This window comes from Cucurbita moschata, unplaced genomic scaffold (assembly GCF_002738365.1).
Source record: "Cucurbita moschata cultivar Rifu unplaced genomic scaffold, Cmos_1.0 Cmo_Scf00145, whole genome shotgun sequence".
Taxonomy (NCBI): domain Eukaryota; kingdom Viridiplantae; phylum Streptophyta; class Magnoliopsida; order Cucurbitales; family Cucurbitaceae; genus Cucurbita; species Cucurbita moschata.
This window is the reverse complement of record NW_019268661.1, coordinates 69,775-94,922: the sequence shown is the minus strand read 5'-3', so window position 1 is coordinate 94,922 and position 25,148 is coordinate 69,775. Positions and strand designations below refer to the sequence as shown.

The 25,148-nt window shown below is 39.6% G+C and overlaps 1 long non-coding RNA gene across 1 annotated transcript; it reads left to right on the top strand.

Annotated features, from left to right (window-relative positions):
- The first annotated feature begins 4,483 nt into the window (after positions 1–4,483).
- On the top strand, positions 4,484–22,566 carry LOC111440174. The gene is made up of 3 exons (XR_002709912.1): positions 4,484–4,584; positions 20,758–20,763; positions 22,544–22,566. It is a non-coding gene; the product is annotated as an uncharacterized LOC111440174 (long non-coding RNA).
- The last annotated feature ends 2,582 nt before the right edge of the window (positions 22,567–25,148 follow it).

Genomic DNA, 25,148 nt, shown 5'->3' with positions numbered 1-25,148 from the left:
TGTCAAAATTATCAAAAGAGGTTGCAATTCATGTCACATTGAAGAGGAATGAAGTTTGATGGTTATAAATTTTGGGTGGGTTACAATTTAGAGTAATTTAGAGTTATTGTATTTTAAGACATTTTATTTACTTTATAGGTTACATTTACATAATGGCTAATTATGGTCATTAAGTATGAATGTTACAACTTTTGGAATGCTTTCATTTTGAGGCTATATAAAGCCATGTATGTTGTATTTGTAAGGTAGACTTGGAAAATATATTAAAAGAAGCATTTGTGCTTTTTCTTAGCCAATGGCTGAGTTTCTTTGCAATTCTATGTAGTTTAGATTGCATGTAGAATCATTCAAGCTCGACATGATCAATCTTGCTTGTGGAGTGATTCGAATCTCAAACAAGTGTTTGAGATATTTGATCAACAAGAATCATTCAAGCTAGACATGATCGATCTTGCTTGTGGAGTGATTCGAATCTCAATCAAGTGTTCTTGCCTTGAGATATTCGATCAACAAGGTAATCCGAATCTTATTCTCCTTGTAGTTGATTCCTTATCGTATCACTTTTTGTCGAACTTTGCCTACCTTACTGACAGGGCTTTACCAAGCAAAGACTATCAGTCAGTCCGTTACCTCTTTCTAAGGCTTATGGCCTTAAGGCTTATTGGATTTCTCTAGAGTTAGGGTGAGTAGAGAAGTAGGTACTAAAAATTGAGTTAGCTTTATTGCTGCTCTTTCTCTCTGATTCAACCTTCCCTGAATTAAGCCGAATAGACTGAGCGGAACACTAAAAGCATCTCGAAATAGATAAACTTGGTTACCCTAAGGTAATGATGAAAGAGCTACATTCCTTACAAGCTAGCTCCCTGGTAACTTAGATAGAAGATCATCTCCTAGACTGATTACGGGTTGACTCGACTTAAATGAAATCCTGAGACGAAGGGAACTCCCTGACTTCATTCTATATAGAGGCTTTTCCTCATAAGGATATGATTCAATAGTGAGTTCACGGGGACAGGGATTTTGGCTTCTCCTTATTTCCGACTTCGTAGTGCTCATAAATAGAACTCATAATCGAAGGATGGAAGTCTAACTTCTAATATAACCAATACTGACTCGGGTTCTGACATCCTATCCTACTTGATCTGGAATGCGCAATAATAGAAATAGGATGCTCCCCCTTCTTTACCGCTTGAGTAACTAGAATCCGTAGAAGAGAATCCGCTACTTGATTGACTCAGTCACTTCCCGCAATTTCATTTTCCTGTTCTCTTTTTTTTAGTAAACCGACAATGAAAACCTTTTGAATACAATGAGAAGATTAGAGTGGCACAGATTATTATCTTCAATCGAACACGTTAAAATGTTTGATCTATGTAAAGAGTTCGGTAGACTATCATTGGATGAGAATGAGAATAACACGGGTGAGTCATCGTCATTGTCTTTGTCTTCGTCTTTACCTTCGTCTTCGTCAAATCTGCCTTTGTTGTCTAGTCAAATTTCGCGTTTCTTACCAAGTTGGTTGGAGTCCTTGGAACCAGTCTATTACAGAGCAGCTAAAAGCCCATTTTATAGAGTTTCCTCGTTGTTATACGGATACACTCTCATCATTCCATAACAAATCGTGGGATTCTCTAGGGGATTTGGTTTTCGCTTTCTTCCAGGCCAGTCTGACTTCTTAACACAAGATTTGAAGTTGCCTTCATCCTTTGATAGACTCTCTTTTCTCAGTAATGCCCTAGGTTTAGAATATAGCAGCCTACCTCCTTTTTTGGATTCTATGTTACCTTATTGCTGTTCAGGGGCCGGTTTGCGTAGTCTTGTTGTCAACGAGAGCATAAATCTGATTTTGGTAGAGGTTATTACTTATTGTGATGGTAGCTATGGTCGTTTCTTGGTTCTGGTCAGCTCTGGTATTGGTTGTACTCTTTGGTACGGGTTTGTGCGTGGCTCAGTCCATTGTGCTTCGGAGGGTGGTTTGTTCACACCATTTAACTCGTACGATCCATTTTTTAATGCTTTGCATTCAGCACCCGGCTTTCAAAAGATTAGTTTTCTTGAAACAAACGCCGATTTGGTCTCTCATATCATTGGTAATGAACACCCTTTTGCCGAAATCATGATCCCTGCTAGCGGAAATGCTCTTAAGTTAGTAAGTATTTGTGTTATTATTTCATTCTTTATAGTGGTCGGAATAGTCCCTCATGCTCATGCTACAAATTAAGAAAATAATGAATACAGTCATCTACTACCATTTTGACAAGATATTTGAGTACAGTACAAGATCCATTACTGCAGCAGCTATCTACAATTCTTGACAATCTCTTATATGAATATGAAGATGATTTAGAGAATATAGAGCAAATCATTAATAAGCAAATCCTACTCTCTGGTAGATACGTTCTCTCTCCGCTTTCAGTAATATGAATAAAGAAATGCGAGATCTTTCAGTATTATTGAAATTAGAATATTAATATTCATTATAATGCTTACATGAATATGCCAGATTTAATGGATACCTCTGATCGAATCTAAAGATTGCAGTTCTTCCAACTAAAGAGGATACTTTCTTGTTATTGGGGGGTTATCCCGATTATTATTAATTCTTTCAGGTCGCGAGCAAAGAAAAGGTAAAATGATTAACGAATTCTGTTTTATGGAACAAGAGTTATATGACAACCTTGAAATAAAAGAACCAGTAAATAGACTTTACAAGTTTGACTTAAAGGAATCATTTCGTATTCTTCCAAATAGTCTGATTTTAGAGAAGGTTAAGCCTCTTGTTGGTGAGGGTTCAGCTGTTTATGACCTAATTTCATCCTTTCTTTCTCTCAAAATCATTTCTGATGATGGTGATCATCACGCTGATATATGCAAACTTTCTAAGTTGATTCTCCCATTGGGTGATATCAATAGGGTCTTATTCCATATTGTGTTAATGGACCTCGATCGTCAGTTTCATAAACGGTTTTCTTCGATAAGATATTATAGATATATAGATTCTATCTAGATTCTGACTCATTCAAATAATTCTGTAATCTTCGACGAAAAAGTTGGGACTCTATTGGAAAAACTCGGCCTGGCCGGGCAAATTGAGTCAATTGGACCTGGTGATGCACCCCTTATGTGTCGCAGTAATTCTTCTTATAACTACTCGGTTTCTTTGGGCTATGATAAATATGTACGCGTGTTGTAAATGCCAGGCTTAGAAGTTGAAACTTTCATTTATCAACCTTTTCTTTTCTTAGGGTGGTGGTCTTTCCTTCTTCCTATCGCTCGAGCCCCTCCCCCTCTTGGTCTCACTGCTTGCTTGGCCGCTCTCCTCTTCTCTTAATTATCTATCCTAATTTATTCACTCTGTAAACTAAGAAAGACTGCCCGAATGATGAATTCTAGTTTCCGAACTTGACTCCTCTCGGTCTCGCTCTTGAACTCAACTGTAAACACTCAAGAAACTAGAATGATCCTATCCTATGTCTATTTTTAGGGATCAAAGTCTACCCTTCCCTTATTTTTAGGGAGAAAAGAGAGTCAAGGTAATGAAACAGTCAATCCTCAAGAAGAATCAATGAGACTTAACTGTAAGTAAATCCGAAAGATTCCTTCAAACACTCTTGAACTCGATCTTGCTATGTTGATCCCTCTCCCGAGAATCTGAGATTACCTCTAAGGTCCTTCTTTGTCCTTCAGTAAGTAAGAGCATTGATGGTTCTGTATCTTTCAGTGGTTTGTCATCATCAAATCACAGTTAGATGATGAAAAAGTACTCCCCACACATTGTTACCCTTTAGAGTACAAGTCAAAATCATACCCTTTAGAGTACAAGTCAAAAAGTACAAGTCAAAAAGTACTTTAGACTCAGTCACTTCCCTACCGCCCGGGGTTTTGAAAGTGATTTACCGGGCTTAGTAAAGTAATTGGAATTAGTAAGGGTATTGTATTCCATGGTTTTGGGATAAGATTCTGAAAGAGGAATGAAAATCTCGGCTAGTATCGAAAGAGAAAGAGAAGTAGCGAAGCCAGACACTTTACTGTGAAAGAAAGAAAGAAAGAAAAAAGGGAAGGTTAATCAATAAGGTAAATAGGTGACGGGAATAGAAATAGGTGTAGGAGCGAAGCAGTGAGACCGAGTTTACGAGGTGAACAAGCGAAGCAGCTTGACCGACAGGGAAAGGAGTGAAAGGGACAGACAAGTGATTGAGTTCAGTTCGTAAACTCTTGAGGTCTTAGTTTACATTACAGTTCAAGAAAGGAGAGGTGAGGAGCGGAGCAATGCAATGAGACCACAAGGATTAGAAGACTGACCTTTTCTTAGTGCTAGCTTGACCTTGTGAAGAAAGAGTGTTTGATTGAAGGGAGAATGAGGGAATCAAAGCCTATTTACCGGGTTCAATCAGTTAAAGGTTTAAGGTTGAGTCGAATCTTTCATTGAGGATTGAAAAGCTGCTAAGGTAAAGAAAGGATAGGTGAAGGTGAAGTAGCTAGCTCTTTTTCGGTTGAGTCTAATTCATCTCTTTTCTTTTACCGACTGACTGTAAAGTGAAGGATTGAATGAATAAGTCGTGTTTACAGGAGAATGAAGAGAGAGTCTTGACTTCTTAATTACCTCGGCCCAAAATACCTAGATTTGATCCCAAAAAATAGGGTAAAGCATCCATTTTATCCTGAAAAATAGGGGAAAACATCGATTTTCTCTCTCAAAATAAGGGAGAGATACACTTTTATACCCTAAAATACGAGAAAGATAGACTTTGATCCCGAAAAAAGGGTAAAGCATCCATTTTCTGCCCTAAAATACGGTAAAGATAGACTTTTATACCCAAAAATACGGGAAAGATAGAATTTCTTTTCTTGAAGCAGCTTTCCTTAAGAGAAAAAGTGAAATACCCCAAAAACACGGGAAAGATAGAATTTATTTGATTTAAGCTTCAGCTATTAAGGGAAAAAGGTCTTACGAACTTTTACCCCTATGCTAGATAGAAAATAATTTATTGAAGCTGCTTTCCTTAAGGGAAAACCCCTTTTACTGTTTTACCCATATGCTAGATAGAATTTCTTTTCTTTCAGCCGAAGCTGTTAGGGAAAAAGCTATGACAAGGTTTGACCCCTATATAGGATAGAATAAATTAATTCTTGGTCCGGCAGAGTTCCAGAAGTAGGAGTTTCGGCTTTCTTTTCAACACTTGATTAATAAGGAGAAAGAGAAGATCAGGTTACGGTTCAGTAGCTCATTCATTGACTCTCTTGTTCCGGATCATACATAATAGCTTTAGAGTGAAAGAAGGTCATATCGGTTCAGTAGCGTCTTCATTTATTCAAAGACTGTAAACTCTCATTCCATTCATCTTTCGGCTTTCCTCTCCCTTCAAACACTGTTCAGGATCGTTAATCTTGCTTTCGTCTCCCTGATTTCATTCATTGAAAGAAGAAATAGGTGACGGATAATTCTAGTTTCATTTTCTTCTTCTTCAGCCCTTCCTGTTCAGTCTCATTCTTCTTTTGTTTCATCTTGTCTTTCTTTCTTTCATGTCGTTCCTTTTCTTCTTTAACTGTAAACTCTCACTCTCTCATTAAGCTTTGGTTCCGGTCAGGTAATAGAGTCAAAGGTTCCGTAGTCCTCGACCCGCAACAGATGTAGGAGGATTTATTCAATCACATAGTTTGGGCTCCTAGAATATGGCGCCCTTGGGGCTCTTCCTCCCGATGAATTCCTGGAGGCGGCTGGGCTTAAGCTAAGACTCTTTTTGTTCTGTTTTCTTCTCTGAGTCTGGTGAATGAATTTCTTCTTGGTACTTGTTGAAGAATCTAGTGCTTTACATCTGCTCCAAAAGCTCTATCAATGAATTCAAAAGAAAAAGGTGTCGATAGACAATAAACCAAGGAGCGAAAGCAACGAGACCGAGTTTACGAGGCGAACGAGTGAAAGCTGCTCGAACCATAGCAAGAGGAGCGAAAGCCACTCAGTTGATTGCTAAATTTCTAGTTCGTGAGAAGGATTTGCTGTGGTCAATCAATGCTTAAAAGAATTCCAAAATCTTTCTGTTCTTACTGCATATCCAAGAGTCCAATCTACTATGGAGATCTTTCTGTCTGATGCTGCAAAGTGAAATATTGAAAATCTAATTGGCTTCAATGAAGGTAAAATGCCAATGAAGTACCTGGGATTGCCAGTCTCTCAGTTGTTAGTGATTGTTTGCCTCTAATTGAGAGAATCAAAGCTAGAGTATAGAGATGGACTGTAAAAGCCCTCTAATATGCTGTACAACAGGTTCAGGGTGCCCTCCTTAGCATAAAAGTGTTTACTTGAGTACTGTGTTCATACTCCAGGGTTTTTGTTTTGATTTGAAGACAATTGATAAGATGATCTGCGGAAGGTTCTTATGGTCAGGTCCTGATATGGTTCAAAGGGAATGTAGCTTGGCCCTTTACCTATTTATTTGAAATGAAAAGAAGGTGCTTGATTGGTGCAGCTATTTAGGATATACATAGAATGCTTCTAAAAAATAGGAGCATTTTGTTGGTGTATTAAACCCACCAAATAATGGTAGCTGGGTTTGTAGGAAAGTTTGACAGGTGTTGAGAGAGTTGGCTATAAGAGATATTTATTATACATGATGTTGGCAATGGAACCAATACATCTCTCTGGTATGACTCTTGGCTGCCTATCGGTTCTATAGTGTAAAGGTATGTATGGTGAATCATAGGGGAGTCTGGTGTGTTCCCAAAAATGTCAAAGTGAAAAAGTAGCGACTTTCTAATTCATAATTCCAGATGGTCCCCCCCCCCCTGCAGTTGCAAATCAAGATCGGCAAGAAATGGGGGAGTGTATCAGAGCCATAAGGCCCTTGAGCAGTGAGCAAGAAGACAGAGTTATATGGATGCGTGCGTGATCGCCCTGTTTTCTTTAAAAGGCGCCTTGAGGTTAATCAGACATAAACAAGCTACTATGCCTTGGTGTAAACCGGAGAGATTTTAAAGAAGGAACTCATTCGTGGACTGATTCCCACCCTTTACCAGACCAGAATCAAAATGAGGAGCGAAAGCCACGAGACCAAGAGGGAGAGGAGCGAAAGCCACGAGACCAAGAGGGAGAGGAGCGGTATGGTTTCAGAAAAGGTAGTCATTATACGGATATCCTTTAACGAATTGCCCGATTCACTGCGATTACCTATTCCCAATGCCACAGGAATGCTCGCTTGTCCGCCTACCAATGATGCCTTTTCACTTGAAGATAATTACTCAGGCGCATCAAAGAATTCTTCTGACACACGATTATCTTCTACATAGGCGTAGATCTAATATTTAACAAATCTATCATTTCATAGATATTATGAAAACTTCTACCTATCTCTGAGAGAGGGATTTGGTCCCAAAAAAGATATCCTAAGAATAATGGAGGAAGGAATTGTGGAATGAGATTGACTATAAGATGTTGATGCATCACCTGTGAAGGGCTTAGCTGAGCAACTTGTATGACCAACTCGTGCCGGTCTCAAATCCAGCAGCAATTCATTCAGAGGGGAGGGAGATGCTATCAGTTCCAGGAAGGGTATGAGTAGAGAAGACTTTACTCCTCATCATAGGCTTGTTATGATGGCCTCTCATTTTGACCCCTAACGAACTAAGAGTCAGATTATTAGGAATAATAGATCTTGAATTTGTAGGCTCCTGTTGGCGCTGGGAAGTCCGCTGATTAAGCTCATTTTGAGAATAATCTTCTTTTCTATTTGATTTGACTTTCATCGGTGTAAGATGAACATAATAGAACCATGTTTTTTATTGTCTTGTATTTTCCATTGATTAAAAGGAAGACGCACTAAGTGACTGCCGGAATAATAAGACTGAACTAATTGACTAGCTCTTTGACTAGCTCTTTTAATACTTTAGCGATTCCACTAAGACTGGGTGGGTGGGAAGCCGTGACTTGAGGTCTTCCAGAAGAACTCAAAGATGGAAATTCCAAGGGATAATGATTTTGACTGCGGGGGGGTGGGTCCGCTAGTCGCTATTACACTGCGATCCTTAAGGAAATTTCTGCATTAACTGGCTCTTCTTCCTTAAGTTCGTTAGCTTTTCTATATTCAATTCATTATAGAATCTGGTCTGGCTGCGCTGGTATAGCAATCCCTTCTAGCCGCCGCCATCAGCTGTTTCATTCATTAATTTGATTTTTGGTCAAAGGTCGAGCCCGCCATTTCCAATTGCTATCCCCGAGTAGGGCCGAGTGCCTACATAACCTACTCAAGATCAAAAATGAGATCTTCTAAGGTTGGTTATAGTAATGATGGAAATAGTATTGGTATCAGACCCAAATGTAGTTCTACCGAATTTTGTTTATAGGTCCGTTTACTAAGTTCCTCAAAAAAAGAGTAGATCTGAGGCAGGTTCTCTCTTCCAGCTCTACGGATACCAACAATAGTGTTGCAAACATGATAGTCAATCAAGGTATAGTGAGCAAGAAGAAAGAAATGTGGTTGCCCCGCTTTTACCAAAATTTAACTATACGCTTCACTTTCTATGAGTTAATATAGTGGAATACCAGGGTAGCATATACTCTGAAAAGAAGACTAACGGATAACCCATGACTTTAACATGAATGAATATGACTAAAGATCAATCTCAAAGTCTTATTTATCTAGTGACTAAAATGTTATATTTGTTTTCTATTCTATAGTAAGGAATCAATCATAGGAAGTGTCATAAGCATGGAAAGCTGCTAGAAAGTTGCTTTTGAGCAAATCCCTGCAGTATAATTCTAACGAAGTTTTATTGAAAAGGATTAAATAAGTGGATTCTCTCACCGGACGGGCAGACCTCTCAAGATCCGGTAAAGAAAGTTGGCTTGAGACTGGATTAAATCCTTTATATATATCCTATTCTTTCTCATTTCTCATTGGGATGTCAATCAAATTCCTTCTATCTTAGAGAATCCGCTGCACTATTAACTATTAGGTTAACTTGAATCTGGATAAATTGACTTCTTTCTCAAATTGAAACAAAGGAAGAGGTGATTTGGAGAAGAATGAATTCCTCCCCGAGCAGTGACATATCCTAGAAAGAGGGCTTGCTTTTACCGGTCGTTAAGATAGACGTTAAGATAGAGTCGATGGCGGTAGCGGTTCTTGCAGGATCAGCAACGAGAAGGTTTCCTCGCTGTACTTCAAGGAGATGTGATCTTTATGACTCATATCTTGCTGGTTTAGTAAGCCTTTATGATTATTCAAAGTAATCGATAGAAAGAAAGCCCCCTCCTTCCTTTTTCTTTGTGTCAACATAGGAATGGGAGCAGTTTGAATGGATGCCTCCCTCCTTGTTGAATCAGCCAAGTCAGTAGCCTTTCTTTATGCGGGATTGCCTTGTTGATGCAAGGAATAAAGGGCAGCTTTCTTTGATGCCAAGAAGAAGTAAGTGGAGGAGTAACTGCAGCGAAATCATTTGCTGCACATTTGTTCAGGGGCCCGCTCTCAAAGGTAGTAAAGATTATTTGTCAAGGGCAAAGAAATCTCCTCCTTCTTCCGGCAAGATCTAATGGAGGAATCCTTCCCCCGACTAGAATAAAGCGTTTGTCTCATATTAATATTATATAAAATAGAAAGCAAAATCAAGCAATTTGATACATGTTTTCTCTGTATTTTGTATTAGGTATCTAATCTAATATTAGTAGTCACCTTTTATTGGTTCTTCTTCTATTATTCTGATTATTCCTATTACGTTTTAGTTTATAGAATTTATACTGTGGGGAGTCGGAATTGTCTTTTCGTCTCTATCTTCTTTTTCTTTCAGTTCATCCTACCTATTTTAGTTTGTTAATTAGGACCCACCCACATAAGTCTGTTATTTCTTGATTGAGCTTGAGTATTAACAACAATCTGATTCTGATCATAGACTGGATCTCTTTTTCTATCTATTTTGTGTTAGGCTATGGAGCCTGATACTTATTTATAGCTTGGTCAACGGTTATATCCGGTAAAGCTATATTTGGTAAGCTATATATAGTAAAGCTATATATGGTAAAGCTATATATGGTAAATAGTTATATATAGTAGATGGCTAAATCTGGTAAAGCTATATATAGTAAACTATACCATATATATATCTGGTCCGGTAGAGCTTTGAAAATGTACTTTTCTCTGTAATTCTCTTTGTACATACGTGAAGTCATCAATACAAAGAAATTCTTTTAGCCAGAGTTCTCCTTGCAATTTTCTCTATCCTTTTCTTTGTGTTCATCTAGATCGAGTGTGTGCATTGTTGTGCGATCCTAAAAACTGGTATCAGAGCTAACGATTGATATCGATCCTAACATTTTGATTCCAAGATTGATATTCATATCTTTTTTCAAACTAATTTGCTTTTTTTCTATCAACAAAGAAATTACGCCTATGTCGAATTACTTCACTCTGGTTGGGTTCATTGTATTTTGATTGATACCACTCACCCCGCTTACTAAGTCTTTAGCTGGACCTTTGTGTTTAAGTAGAAGTATATCATCATTTTGAGTCACTAATAGATAGGATTTAGGTGCTAAGAAGTAACCAGTATCTACTTTAGACTCTCTTTCATTTTCCCAATTCAGTCGATGAAAGCTCTTCTTCTGGTATTGGACTTACTGGAACAGCTGAATCAGTATAGTAATAGTATTCAGTAAGAGTTTTCTCTGAAAATGGACTTCTACATATGAATAAGCTATAATAGCAGCCGACATTTGAACAGCTAATTCTAGGTAGGGGGATTCCAGTCAATGTCGTTAACATCATCAGTCTTTATCTTATAAGTCAAAAGTAATGATCACCCAGATTCTTAATATCGCAGAAAGATTGACTCTTTAGCAATTCCGCAAATCTCTCTATAGTGCCTATATCTTATCTTAGTTACTCTACTTTCTGGATTAATACCTAATCCATCAATCTCCCATATAGTATAGTGCGTTCATAAGAAGAAGAATTATATATAAGACATAGCTTTGGCACCTTTCTTCTTAGATTGATTAGATTTTTGTCTACTTGCAGTGATGAGATACATTTTGAGAAAAGGACTAGAACACTTTTCAAATCAGAATCTCCAACCTTGTAACCCAAGTTTTTTGCATACTGAACCTCTTTGCTATAATAGATCCACACAAATTCGCCTGTTGGGAATAGTCAACTTCCACCCCCCTTATATTCTTTTACTCTTTGTCTCGAGAGGGATATAAGAAAGATATGACTGACAGAGCCAAAGCTTCATGCTCACTTATGAACTAGATTCCAAAGCATGACAAACCTAAATGCCATTAACTGAATGCGTACTTCATGCCAAGCAAGCTTGAATTTAGTTCATGCTTTCCCAGTTTATGATTTCCGAGCATTGCTCTTAGTCAGTGTCCAGCTTGCAGATGATTCAGCTACTTTGCCTTCCTACTCTAAAAAGAAAAAAAGAAAGAACTCCTTCCTTCCTTACCCGCCTCTCCTACTCCTACCTTCGTACTACAAGCCAGCCTTTTACTCGAACTCCCGTTACCGNACTACTCCTACCTTCGTACTACAAGCCAGCCTTTTACTCGAACTCCCGTTACCGCTGTCCATATTGGCTTGTCTTTGCTTTCCAGGATTGTGCCATCATATTAGCCTCCACATCTTTTCCTTCCTTTCACTGAATTAGCTGATTAAGATCAACTGCCTCCACCATTGGTTGTTCTTAATCTAAATCCCGTAGGTAGGAATGCTCTTGGTCTTGAGAAAACTAGATCAGGATCAATTAACCTTAACCTTAACCATGCTTCCGCGTACCGTACCCCAACCACTTAACCTTAACTAATAGATGCTAGTTGTTGGTGGAACTGCTGCTTGGATTATCTAAGAATAGAATGATGGCTGGAGACAGAGAGGTGACGGGGCTTATCATGCCGGGTAAAATGGAGAGTTTCGTCTTCTCCTCACCGGTGAGCCTGATGAGTCGACCAATTCCTCCACCCCCTTTCCTTCTCTTTACTCTGACTATTTTTTGATAGGGGAGACAGCCCACACTGAACACCAAGCCAATTTCACCAAGATGTGCACTACATTCGATCAATCCAGGAACATGAAACTTATAGTAAGCGAGTAAGGTACTACCTATCGTAAGAGCTAAGAGCAAGGCTAGCTTACATCCCTTGCTTCGTACCTATCTTCCATAATTTCGCCTAACAAAAGTTGTATGACTGGTTGAGGCTCTTGTGCTGAGATTGACTTTGTCTTAAGGGTTTCAGGGTCTTATTCAATATTGTCTTAATGGACACTTTCGATAGGGGGTTTGAAAAAAGGCGCTAAACAGCTTTTCTTTTCATAGTCCCCATTGGTGAATTATCAGTGGTCTCTCCCTCGCTAGTACTACTGGTCTAGATTTTCATTCTTTCTAGTGTTTCACTCTAAACAAACATGGAAATTAGCGTTGGCTTCCTTTCGAGGCAATGGAATTCTGAGACAGAGTTGGAGAGGCGAACGAGCTCTTGCAGTGAGACTGAATGAGTGTAACGAAAAGAAAAGATACGTATTGAATGAAAGTAATACCTATCGTTGATAAACTCATACGTAGCCTTTCATATGGACGTTATCGCTGTCCTATAAGTGGTTGGTTTTCTTCATATCTAATGATGAATTCCGATTTAGTCTATATATACCTACCTTAATGGAAAGGAATCGAAGAAGAAGAGAATATAAGTGAATGAAAAATGAAGGGAAGACAGACAGATTACCATTTCTTTCGAGCGAAATTGAACTAAGAGGGGGACCCAAAGGTGCTTAGCCCAGACTTGATCCTTATATAGAATTCTTATAGACTTTACAGAAGGGAAAGCCCATGGCCACACACATAAGAGAAGAGTAGAGTAGACAGTCCGGGTGTTCTTTCCCCTTTCTCTTTGGCTTTTAACGAGTGAAAGAGTGTTTGATCGTTCAGTAGCTCATTCTTCTTCTCCCTTCATTTCTTCTTGAACTGTAAAGATAGGTTCACTCTCATTAAGTAAGTAAGCTTGTCTTGCTTCATTTCTTCTTTCTCTGTAAAGGAGTTAAGCGTCTTCATTGACTCTCTAGTCAATAAAAGTGATTGAGTATAAGGTTCCGGCAATAGAGGTTCGGGTTCAACAATAGCGTCTGAATTTATTCTTCTTTCGGCTTTCCTTACTCTTCCGGAGGGAGCAGTTAAGAAGGAATCGGAAAGAAGCCAGCAGTGAGACAAGGAACCGCGGGGACAGGTGATTGAGTTCCGGAGCTGATCTTTCTTTCATTCATTTCCTCCCCTGTAAAGGAATAGAATATCTGATTCTTCTTCTTTCTCGTCAGGGTTCCAGGTTTAGTAGCGTCTTCATTAATTTACTCTTTCTTGAAAACAGTTAAAGGATAGGTGAAGGTTTCTTGCTTTCGGCTGGAAAAGCAGCGTCTTCATTTCTTCTTGTTTCCTCTTTCCTTCCAACAATGAATAGGGGAATCAGTGAGAAGGAGCTTTCCCGAGTTTACATCCGGTAATAAATAGAGTAGAAGAAAAGGTTAGGTCTGGTTCAGTAGTGAGAGGAGTGAAGCAATGAGACAGACAAGAATAGCGTAGGCGAATGAGTGAGCTCAGCAATGAGACCATACAGACAAAGGTTTCCCGAGTGTTTCCAGAATAGTCTTTCTTTGTTTACTGTTCAGGAAGGAGAGCTTATTGATTGAATTTCCTCTCATGTTTTTGTTCCGATAAGGTAATACAGTCTGTCAGCCGGGTTCTCTTTTTGAAAGTCCCACGTAAAAATCTAAATCAAGAGGGTCAGGGAATCCTAAATAAGCTCTAGTCAGCGTGCTAGTTATAGTGCTAGAGCAAGAGTCAGCGTGGGAGATCTCACAAGCCTATATTTCAATATGACTGCTGCGAAGCACTGCAAAAGCTAAGGAAGGAGGCTTTGATGGTAGCTAATTGAAGACCGAGTCTAAGCATCTGGCGAATCCAATCCGTACAACCGGGAGTTGAGAAAGAAGTTCTTATTCGAAAGTCCCAGACTTGCCTACTTACTTCTGTCAATCAGTCAGACATCCCATGTTTAGGCTAATTACCCTATCCCTATAGATCAACAACTATGAATAGAATAGTGTCTGAGCTAATAATCTCATTGGCTTAAATAGTCATGATCTTGCCACTATCTCAGTTGGATTCGTGAAAACAGAGCATCTTCTTCTTTTATTACTATTACCAGGTTACCCGCTTTTGTCAAAAAAGTCAAGTCTTAAGACCGGTAATGCAGCAAGCATCTAGAGAGATAAGCAGAGTCAGGGCCTAAAGACTCTTTGTTACCAATAGCAATAGTTAGTTTTAAAGAAGTTCCTTAACTCACTCATATCATTCTTAGGTCAAGGCTACATTTATCTGGAAATGGAATGAACTGATTCTTGGGTAAACAATCTACGACTTGACGCTTCAACAAAGTTCTCTAACATCTCTTCACATAGAAAGGATGATGATGAGGCCTGGAATTCTATTCACTGCTTGTGATTGAGAGAGTTCCTTAGAAAATGAGGACCACATGACAAGTTTCACTTTCACATCATGATCGAAAAGTCAGAAAAAGGATTGATTAGGTCTTATTCGTGGTGGAGTGCTTCAAAATCCATGGGGTTATGGTTATGAGGGCTACTAGAACTGGAAAACCGGGATGTAAACAAACCATGTACGTTCGGATTACAATAGGTAAAGAGGGTAAGATCTAGTCTAGCTTGACTTCACTCTTTCAGTCTTACGTGTAGGATGTGGTTGGCCCATTTCGGTTTCTAACTCTTTCTAGTACAGGGCCTCTCCCTTTGGTCGAGCGGTTTCACCTCTTGGTTGAACAATTCCATTCCCTCTTTCTTTGGAGAGCTTAGTTTCCAATCCCCCTTCGTTCAGAGACAAGGGATGTACACTTCTAATAATGGGTGTTCTGAGACGATTCCGGCAATTACACCTAACTAAGTGAGTCAGGCAACTTCTACATGCTTTTTCTCTCTCGTATCAGACCTAATCTTCAGCTATGCGGGTAGCATGCACACCCAAGGGAGAGTATGTTAGTATGGTGCTTCAACAAAGTCTTGTTCCGCTTGCCTTTACTCACCAAAGAAAAAAAGGGTTGTTCTCAGACTGAGAGTTCCTAGAAAGCATATCAGAGAACAATTTAGTGTAACCCCTTTTCAGGCTCAAGGCTCTGTCTGATCTTCCAAGAATATGTATGGTTCATTCTCTATTCACATTTTCATTATTAAATAGAAAGTGGTACCCTCATTTTATAAGACTACCTCAAGCCCCCTCAGTGGAATGATTTTTCTATGTTGATTCTTCAGAGAGAGAAGGGAGTAGATAACTCAAACAAAGAATGATGGTCCGGGTCCCCAAAAACAAAGTCTCCATGAAAGGAAAGGGGAGGAATCCTCAACGTTAGCAGAAGGGCAATGGAGGGGTGCCATTAAAACCATTTATACCTTATAGCATTTGAAAGCTGGTACAATGAGTTTGATATAAAAGGAAGCCTTTCCATCTAGTATTCAGCCCGTCAGACTGCATGGGAATCTTCCTAGGGTTTTACAACACTCAATCCCCATGGAAAGCTCTTAGATTGCAAGGCTTCTTTGGTTCGTTATACGCGCCTTCTTATTTGACAGTATAGCTTAGCTTATTTAGTCAATGCCTATAGTCAATACAAATACAGACTCTATCCCTCCCAGAAATTATGTACTAGGGAAGAAAGAGAGACTACAACAATTGGAACTATCTCGTCGACAGAAGGAAGAAGAAATAGGACTCCCGGGTAGATTAGGTATAAGCTCCCCAGGGCCAGAAAAGAAAGAAGCAATGTATTGACAGACAGAAAACAAAGAAAGATAACTACATCTATCACTTCCACTTCTGGCCTTTCATCGAGAGCAAATGGCCTGAAAACTAGTTCCGGCACCAATAGAAAAAGAAGAAAGAGGTGAAAGAAGGTGAATGCGTTTACTCTTCAATCCGGGAAGGGAATAGAGTAGAGGAAAAGCGGAAGGAGAAAGAAAGAAATATCTGATTCTGATTCTGGAATAAAGGTCATATCGGGTCAGGAAGTAGCTCAGGTAATATCGTCAGGAAAACAAAGGTGATTGAGTAAAGAGGATCAAGATCAGTTCAATCAGGTTCATGAGCTAGCTTCTCTTTCTTGACTGACTCTTCCGGATCATCATTAATAAGTAGGTGTAGGAGTGAAAGAGCGAGACAGTAAATAAAGGTAAGTAAAGGTAGAGGAGTGAAACAGCGAGAACAAAGGGAGAGGGTGTCGTGTCGGTTTCGGCTTTCATTCCAAAGCTGCTAAGGAGCGAAGTAGCTCGACTGGAAAGGACAGGAGTTTACAGTTAAAGAAAGTGAAGAAGTAATATCTAGTCCAGGAGCTAAGACGAAGACAGAGGAAGGTGAATGAATCTTTCATTGGATTCTTCAAGCAATCAATTCTCTTTTCCTTTATTAGTATTAGGGGTTTGCCATAAAGAATAGGGGCAGGGGCTGGTTCCGGAGCAGTTAAGTTCTCTTGATTCTAAACACTATGAGAGACTGTAAAGAAAGGTTCCTCAAATAGCGAGACCGAGTGTGAAAGAGTTCTTCAATCAGGGACAAGTGATTCAGTGAAGCAGACTGATAGATAGATAGTTGTAGAGGTTCAGGCAATGGAAGGAATTCTGAGACCGACAGGTGATTGAACGAAGCCACTCTCCCGATAGGCAATGGAGTTCTTTCTCATTAATGTTTAGTCTTTACTTGATTCATAAGCAGAAAGAGAAGAGACCATCAAATAGTTCAACCCGAGGTTACAGGGGAGTAAAAGAGTCTTTGAAGGTCATATCGGTTAAGTAAGTAGTCTCATTCATCTTTTGAAAATCAAGAATAGGAACAAGTTCACTCTCATTCATCTGACGTCTTCCCTTTACGTTTCAGGAGAAAGATCAGTTCAATCAGGTTCTGGTTCAGTCGATGCAAGGAATTGAGTCTCCCTTCTTTCATTCTCGTCAGGAAGGTTCAGGAGTAAGTAGCTCGACGAGACAAAGGACAGGACAGAAGAGGAAAACACCTATTTACAGAGGGAAAGAATCCATCAGAAGAAAGAATCCATCAATAGGTTACGGAGAATGAATCGAGAGTTTAGTGTTTGTTTACAGTTCCGGGAGAGGAGGGTAAATTAATTAGTCTATTTACCGAGTGGAAGACAAAGTAAAGAAGGTTCATTCAGTAGTAGTTCAACCAGGGACAGTAGCTCGGGAGAATTTCTCTTTCGGGTTTACCAGAGAGTAAAAGAGTTCCATGAAAGACAAAATAGGGAATATCGGTTCAGTAGTTCAATCAGGGACAGGCAATGGAATATTGGTTCGTTTAGTCTCATCTTGTCTTCAATCAATTCATTCTTTCACTGTAAACCCCTGAAATCAGGGAAGGTCATATGGGTCGCTTCTCTTTCCTTTTCTTTTATTCGGGTTCTGTAAAGGTTTGTTTCTGGTTCAGGGGAAGTAAGTAGCTCGACGAGACTGTACGAAAGATGCAGCCAATACAATAGCCTGATTCTTCTTATAGTAAAGGAAAAGGAGTTACATCATTCATCCTTCTACAACTCTTTCCTTGAGTCTTTCAAAGCAGCAGCGTCTTCATTTAATATCCCTTGACGAACAGTGTAAAGAAAGGCTAGGTTCAGTCTTTTTCCTCTCCCTTCTTTCTTGAACTGTAAAAAGGTCATAGCGGTTCGTTCAGTCTCATTCATCTCTTGACTTCCTCATTACTGAGTTCAATCAGTCCCATGCAGGGTGACTCTCACAGCAAATCTTTCTTGAGAAGAGTCTTTCAAGCGTGGAATCAAAGCAAAGAGAAGAGACCGAGTTTACCTCCTTACTTCAATAAGGGAAGAGAGTATTAAAGAAGAGTAGCGAAGACGAAGACAGAGTGATCGAATAGTGAATCAGTTTACCAAGAAGAAATAGGTGAAAGAAGGATTGAATAGAATATGCCAGTGAAGGAGGGAGAATGCAGAGTAAAGGGTATAAGCAGTCAGACCTCGAGTTTACCTCCATAAATAAGGTAATACTGACTGTCAAAGGTTCATGAATAGTACTAGTTAGTTTGTTTGTTTTCTCGCTTTCATTTCCTCTTATCTTTGTGTTCCGGTGATTGAGCGCAGCAGTGAGACCGACCAATAGAATAGGTGAATGAGTTCAGTTCTACAACTCTTTCGTTTCGTCTGTGTTTACAGTTCCAGAATAAATAGCTGAATATGCTTTACCTTGTTGAAGAATAGTGATTGAGTTCAATCTGGCTCATTTAGTAGTAGTTCAATCAGAATCAAAGGAAAGAATAGTGAGACCCGAGTTGGAGAGTCTCGTGTCAACAACTCCACCTGTTGAAGAATATATGGAATGAGCTGTTTACGTATTTGAGAAGTAGTCAAGAAGCCGAGCAGAAGGAGAGAAGTTTACCTCGCTCAAGAAAAGAGCCCATATGCTTTACCTAGTCTTTGAGTTCAATCTGTCTCATTCAGTAGTAGTGAAAGAGGGTGAAGGTTTAAGGGAGAGTCTGATTCATCTCGACTCTTTGTTTACAGTTCCAGAAGGAATAACTCACAATCACTGAGAATAACAAACCAATCACTGAAGGGGATAGATGAAGGAAGAAGACTCAGATAGAGTAGAGTGATCGAATAGTTCAGCCCGAGTGAAAGAGGAATCCTTCTGTTTACCTTGGTCAATCGGGGAGAGAGAGTCAATGAAGCAGCTGCTTGACTTTACCTTGTTCAAGTAAGAAGGTGAATGAGGTTACAGCGAATAAATAGGTTTGAGGAGAGAAGCCGGCCCAGGAAAAGGTTGAAGGTTGAGTATTGATCTTTGACAGTTAAAGAAAGGAGGTAAAAGAAAGAAAATAGTTCATCCCTTGTTTACGGTTCGAGGAAGCAAGCGAGAGGTGAAGGAGCAAAGAGAACCTCATTCAATCAGTTTCAGGAGAAAGATCAGTCTTTGAGCTAAGATTCCCTCTTTACAGTTTAGGGAAAGAAGAGAGAAGACACCGATAGCTGAATCACTTAAATCAGTTGAAGGAGAGAGAAAGAATCAATCAATAATGGGTTGAGGAGAGAAAGAAGGAATCAAGGCAAGGAGCAGACCGTAAACATAGTGAAAGAATAACACAATAACAGATGGTAATAAGGAGAAAGATCAGTTTAATCTGGTTCAGGTCTAGTTAAGTAGGAATCAGGTTCAGTAGTTAAGTAGAATGAATCGATAGTCTTTACAGTTCAAGGATCAAGCAAGATCAGTTAAAGAATAAGAATACATAAGGGAAGGAGAGAAGCAATGAGACAGTATAGGTGACGGAGCGAAAGTGTCAACCACTGCACTGACCTCTTTTTCTGACTTCAAAGGTGACGAAGTTCACTCTCAGTAATTGAATAAGGAGTGTTTACAGTCAGTCGAGTAAATTCATTCTTTGAGTAAGAAAAGCAAATGCGCCCTACCTATGTAAAAGAGTGTTTGAAGGCTCAGGTGAAAGAGAAGCTCATTTAGTTTCTTCGTTTACAGGATTGAATCTGAATGGGGACTCTCCTCATGTAAAAAAATATCTGATTCTGATTCTCCCTTGATTCTTTAACTAACTGTCAATCAAGTTCAGGTCCTATCGGTTCCGGTGTAGGAGAGAAGCTGGTAGTTTACGAGTTCCATCTGTCTATAGAATAAGGAGTTGAGAGTCTTAGTTAGTTTACAGCAGTGAATAAATAGGGAAAAGGAGCGAAGGAAGCCACTCTATTAGTTTCAGGGAATCTGTTGTGCCGTAAGTAGAGTGGGTTGGTGCACTGTTCCGTTCCTTAGAGAAAGAAGCTGCTAGTTGGAGAGGGGGGCAGGTTGAGGGAAGGAGTTTACTGTGAAAGAAGGGAAAAGGTTTGATGAGGTTCAGTCTTGACTGACTGTTCTATCTTACCCGACTGTAAAGTCAAGGTTACGGAGCTCAGAGGGAAGGAAAGGTGAGAAAGAGTTAAAGGGGGAAGAGCGGTAGGGGAAAGAGCTGTCTGTAATAGAGCTGTCTGTCTGTGGAAAGAGCTGTCTGTAATAAAGAAAAGAAAGGATAAAGAGTTGTCTGTAATAATATAATAAAGGTAAGGGGGTATCGGGAATGGATAATGAGGCAAGGCATGCATCCGTCTTTCGTGCTTTCAATTCGACTGAACTCCTAGTGTTCTTTCTTTACTAGAACAAGAGACTGTAAAGGTTCTTCAAGCAAATAGCTTTCCCGAGTTCAAGAGTTCCATCAGGGACAGTAGCTCAGGAGAAAGAAAAAGAATATGCTTTACCTTCTGAAAGAATAGTAAATAAATCGTTCAATCAGTAATAGGAAAAGGAGAATCTTGTTGAGTCTCATTCATAAGGAGTACAGATTTGTTTACGAAGGTCAGGTTCAGTAGTTCAGGATAATGAGTCTTGAGTTTAGTCTTTCAAAGCTGCTACTGCTAATTCATTGATTCAAACAAAGACTGTAAAGGAGAGGAGTGGGTGGGATCATTCATCTTTACATTAGATTCTGTAAAGGTAGGTTCCCCGCCCGGATCAGGAAGAAGGCGAGTTGGAGAGGAAGGATAGATAATTCCTCTTTAGTTTCGGTTTTCCATTCAGCTGTTGGTTGAACAATTCCATTTCAAACATAGGGTCTTCTCATGCAGCTCCTGTTTCTAGTCTTTTTCTATTTATTCACTGTAAATAAAGGAGTTGAAATCAGATTATGGTTCCAGATTGAATTGACTCGACTGTATAGGTTTAGGTAAAGGAGTAAGTAGCTCGACAAGCTGCTCTCGATAAGCTGCTAATGAATTAACTCTACTCGTCAGGTTCAGTAGATTGAATTGCTTTACTGATAGGTGAATGAGCGAATAGGTATAAATATTAAGAGAGTATTAGGTTACGGAGAGAAGCAATGAGACCATAAGGAAAAGGTTCGGGATGGGAGAGAAGCAAGCCTATTTACCGAGTTCAAGCAAGAAAGAAAGGAGAAAGATCAGTCTTTGAATAATCAATAGGTGAAGGAAGGAGCGCAGCAGCTCGACAAAGGAGAGGGTTTCACTTTACTCTTTGGTCACTTACAGTTCCAGAATAAATAGCTTCAGGTTCAGTAGTTCAGTCTTTCCTTGATCTTCTCCCTTAAAACACTGTAAACTTCTTCAATCAGGTTCCTTCAGTAGTTAAGAATGAATCTCTTTTCTTACAGTACACAGTACAAAGAAGGTGATTGAGTGAAGGATAACGAATAAAAAGTTTAGTCCGCTGCTACTGCTAATGAATTTCCTCTCATGGAAAGGTTACGGAGAATTCTTCTTTCGGCTTGACTTACGGGTCTGTCTTCTCTTTCATCTTATTCTCGGTAAAAGGAGCGAAAGCTTAGAGACCGGAAAGGAGAGGAGTGAGGTCTTATTCATCTTTCATTGGATTCCCCCTTCAAACACCAACAATTACCTTACCTTGTTGCTCGCATTGTGATCGATGTAGATTCTTCCTCCCAAGGAGCCCCAACCAGTCTTTCCTTCTTGTTACGTCTTGACTTCCTGTTCAGGAGTTGACTCTGAAAGAAAGGAGAAAAGAGAAAGAATAGTCTTTCCCGCCTTCAACCAGTATAATGCATCTTCACTTCAGTCTTTGTTTACTGTTCCTGAAAGCAAGAATAACAGAACAATAACGGAAGAAGGAAATAGAGTAGAAGGTTACGGAGCGAAGCAATGAGACAGGGAGAGGACAACAACGGGTTACGATCATCTTCTTTATCTTTTACTGACTCTAACTAACTCTAAATAAAGGCAATGGAGTTGTTCAACTGACAGGTGATTGAGCCAAGCAGCTTTCTTACCCGGGAGTTTGTCTTTTCTTTACTCGACTGTAAAGGACAGGTTACGGAGATAAGATGATAGTTGGAGAGGTAGGTGAGGGGGAAGGAGTTCAACTCTTGTTTACAGTTCATAAATAGGAAATTAGCTGATCTTGATTGAATTTGTTGAGTCTTTTCATTCAAGCAGAATCAAAGGAGTGAAAGAAAAGACAATGTTTTACCTTGTTCAAAGGAGGTAAGCGACGCCGAGGGGTGAAAAGAGCTCGGCCAAAGGGCGAGACCGAAGGGAGAGGGGCAGGGTCAGGTTCCGGAGTTCCGTTTCATCTTGACTTCCTGTTCATAAGTTTCTCTTTCATTTCATTCATTTACGAGACTATATCAGGTCAGGTAATATCTATCGTAGAGTCAATTCATTGAATAGGCTTTACCTCGTGAAGAAATACGAAAAGGAGTTCGTAATAAACTCTCATTCTTCTTTCGGCTTGACTTTCTCTTCTGTCTCTCAAATCTTTCCTTAAACCAGACTTATAAAGAGATAGTTAAACCCTTGTCTTGTTTACGAGGTTCATGATAATTAATAGGAGTAAGTAGCGAGACTGACTGTAAGGGAGAATGAATCTTGTCTTGCTTCAGTCTTTACAGCTCCATCTGGTGATGAAGGAGAGAAGCTGATAGTTGTTGGAGAGGGGTGAAGGAGCGAGACCGAGTGAAAGAGTGAAAGAAGGAGAAGATCAAGATCAAGAAGGAAGAATGAGGATTGACTGACAGTTAACGATCATTGATTCTTCGATAGGATTGACTTCCTAATTACCTCTGCCCTAAAGACCTCCCTTTTATCCCTAAAAATAAGGGGGAGATAGAAGGAAGAATGAGGATTGACTTACAGTTCACTCTCATTTCTTCTTTCCTTCCTGTTCACTCTCATTTCTTCTTCTTTCGTCTTTCCTTACAGTTAAGTCGAATTTCTTCTTCTTGAGGATTGAATTCATTGTTTGAATAGGGTCCTCAGTCAGTAGCTCTCGGGGAAGGAAATGGAATTGTGAGACTGTAATAAAGGATCATTAATGGAATTGCTTTACCGACTGAAATGGCCAATAGGGAATATCGGGGCCAGAAGTAGCTCAGGGAATGGAATTGTGTGAAGCTTTGATTCGTTTACAGTCTTTGAAGGTGAAGGAAAGAACAGAGAAGACACCGACACCCAGTTCAACACCTATTCTATTTACCGAGGGAAAGAAGGAAAGGTTCATGAGTTAAGCCCAGTTTGGGAAAAGGATTGAATAGGAACACAAGGAGAAAGATCAGTTAAAGAAGAAAGAGTATAAGGTTAAGGAGCAAAGAGAAGAGACCTTGTTCAAAGAGACCTCGTTCAATCTGGTTGGTTCGTTCAGAAGGAGAAGGAATCGATAGTCTTTACAGTTCCATCAGAGAAGGGAATAAAGGCTGATGATAATTAATCTTTCATTTTCTTCTTCCATCAATTCATTTTCTTTTCTTTCCCGTAAAGGATTTCATTCATTGACTCGACTGGCAAGTTCAGTAGCTCTTTTCAAACACAAGGGAAAGCATATTCTCCTCCTCCGCCCGCCCTCTCCCTTCTTGCTTTCACTCTAAAGCAATTATGAGACTGAACCTTCTTGCTTGAACGAGGTAAATAGGTTACGGAGCTCAGCAGTGAGACCAATAGAATAGATTACGGAGCTCTCGTGCTAACCACTGACCCTTTTTCTGACTTCTAAGGGTGTAGAGAAGAGGGAAAGGAAGAAGACGAAGACAGAGGCCATTCCCGCTTGGCTTAGAATAAGTTGTTACAGTCATATATATGAAAGAAGGAAGAACAAAAAGGTAGTGAAGATAGAAGTAGAAGTGGAATCAGAATCAAATGAAAGAAAAACTCACTCTCTCTAATGGCAAACTAATTACTTACCTGGATGAGAGTCAGAAAATCATCTATCTGAGAGGAAGGGAAGGAAGAAGCAGCGAGACTGTAAGGAGTTTACAGGATTGAATAGGAATTGACTCGACTGGCAAGTTCAGGTGTAGGTTCAGTAGTGAATATGAATTGACTCTACCCTCCCTGATTTCACTTGTCAGGATAGGTGATTGAGCTGCAAGGAATTGAGGAGAATGCATAAGGAGTCTTGACTTGTTGTAGAGGGGTGAAACAGCTCGACCGAGGGGGAGAGGGGCAGGGGAAGGATCAAGAATCAATCAATCAATAGAATAGGTTACGAGTCAAGGAGAACGCATCTTCTTTCGGCTTTCCCTTTTTCTTTAATCCTTGCTTTACCCAATGAAAGAATAAATAAAGAGGTGTAGGAGAAAGAATACGCTTTACCGACAGGGAAAGGAGTGAAAGGGTCAGAGAAAGAAGCTAAGGGTCAGGTTACGGCAGATAAAGAGAAGAAATAGTGAAACCAAACCGAGTAAGCAAACAAAGAGACAGAGCTTTACCGAATACAAAAAATACAGAGGTGTATAGGAATTAAGGTAGGTAATAAATAAAGAGAATGAATCTATCTCACGGGAAAGATAGAAAATATTTGATTTCAGCTGCAGCTATTAAGGGAAAAACTGATTACGAACTTTGACCCCTATGCTGGATAGAATTATTTTTCTTTCAGTAGCTTTACCGAGTGAAAAAGGTCTTACGAACTTTGACCCCTATGGTGGATACAAAATCTTTTCTTTCCTATGCTGCTATTAGTGAAAAAGGTCTTACGAACTTTGACCCCTATGGTGGATAGAATTTCTTTGATTTTTGCTCCAATGCGTTTAGTCTCACGAATCTTATCTGTCTTGCAGTCTTTACTTGTTCAAGAAGGTAAGGGAATAATCAACTAGAGTATAAGATTCGGGATTGAATGAATTTACTCCACACCCAGTAAAGGGATATCCGAGTCTGATTCTTTCTTTCCTGTTACGGCTCATTCATTCTCCTCCTCTTCTTTACGTTGAGTCTTTCAAAGCTAAAGCAGCTGCTCTAACTCCGGAATTTAGTCAAAGACCGTAAACTATCTCTCAGCGAGAGTCTTGCCTCTTAGTCTTTAGAAAGGAAAGGTTGATTCTTCTTGACGCTTTACGAAATAAGCGAGGGGAATAATATAAGAAAGAGGGGCGGCACACAGGTTCAGGGTTAGTTAAAGTTGAGTTGGAGTTTATAGACAGCGAAAGAAAGGAGAATCATATCCCGTTTACCTACCGACCCAGTAGGATGAATCTTTCTTCTTCAAGGAAAAGGAAGGAGCCAACCAAGCTGCTGCTCGACCGAAAAGTAACAGAAGATGCAAGCTTTAACTAACCTATTACCGAAAGGGCAAAGAAGAAAG